Genomic DNA, 902 nt, shown 5'->3' with positions numbered 1-902 from the left:
CGGCAGTCACCTGAGCGCCCACGCCAGTTAGAGATGCCGTCGGGCACAGGATCCCGTCGACGAGGAGTTAGAGAATTCGGCGGTGTCGCGCGGGCCCTGTAAGGCGCCTGCGCTAGAGCCGTACATTCCCGCAGGACCAATAGGACCGGCGATAATAGCGGCGATCGGCGGCTGAGACCGCGAGCTTAAGGAGCCTCGCGCTCGCGGAAAATTCGTCACTGTGCGGATAGCGAGCGACGCGAGTGCTACGGCGCCTCCTGCGATTCCGAACGAAGGAGCGAGCGAACGAACGAGCGAGCGTACGAGCAGACGGAGAACGGGAGCGAGCCCTGCGAGGGAGATTTGGTGAGCTGTCTTCCGCCTGTCGTTCAGCCCGGGCGCCGAAAGATCGGGATGGTTGCCGTCGCTTCACGACGGCAGCCGGAAGGGTTCGTCGCCATCCTTGACGACCTGTCCAACCTCGCGATCGCGGGCTCAGATTCGGGGCCCGCGAGAGAATAGCCGTCCTTCCCGCGTTGCCTGCTGCCGCTTCACCGCGTTCGCGGCCGCACAGGACGGCGAGCGATTGCGTGAAAATTATGACGACTCGCGATCATCCGTAGGAAGTTGCGGGTCTCCGTTCGCGACGTGACAACTAGGGCCGGGACGGCTAGCGCCCAATTCAGCAATTAGCGTGTGACGATAAAATTTCGCGAGCCTCGTGCCGTCCGAACTCCGCGAGGCAGAAGGATCCTCAACTACGGATCCAGCTGCCGAATGGCTTCGCGACTACGCGACTCCGAGCCCGCACCGCGTCTTTTGTAGAACCTTTCTTTTGTTGTTTTTATGTTAAATACAGCGTAATGTTAAGCGGCATGTGTGTTCATTGGTGATTCCTCCGACTCTGTCGCCTGTTCCCCCGT

Source organism: Odontomachus brunneus, unplaced genomic scaffold (genome assembly GCF_010583005.1).
Source record: "Odontomachus brunneus isolate Ranch 3 - 2012 unplaced genomic scaffold, Obru_v1 Obru_scaffold_277, whole genome shotgun sequence".
In the NCBI taxonomy this organism is placed as follows: domain Eukaryota; kingdom Metazoa; phylum Arthropoda; class Insecta; order Hymenoptera; family Formicidae; genus Odontomachus; species Odontomachus brunneus.
This window is presented reverse-complemented; position numbering follows the sequence as displayed.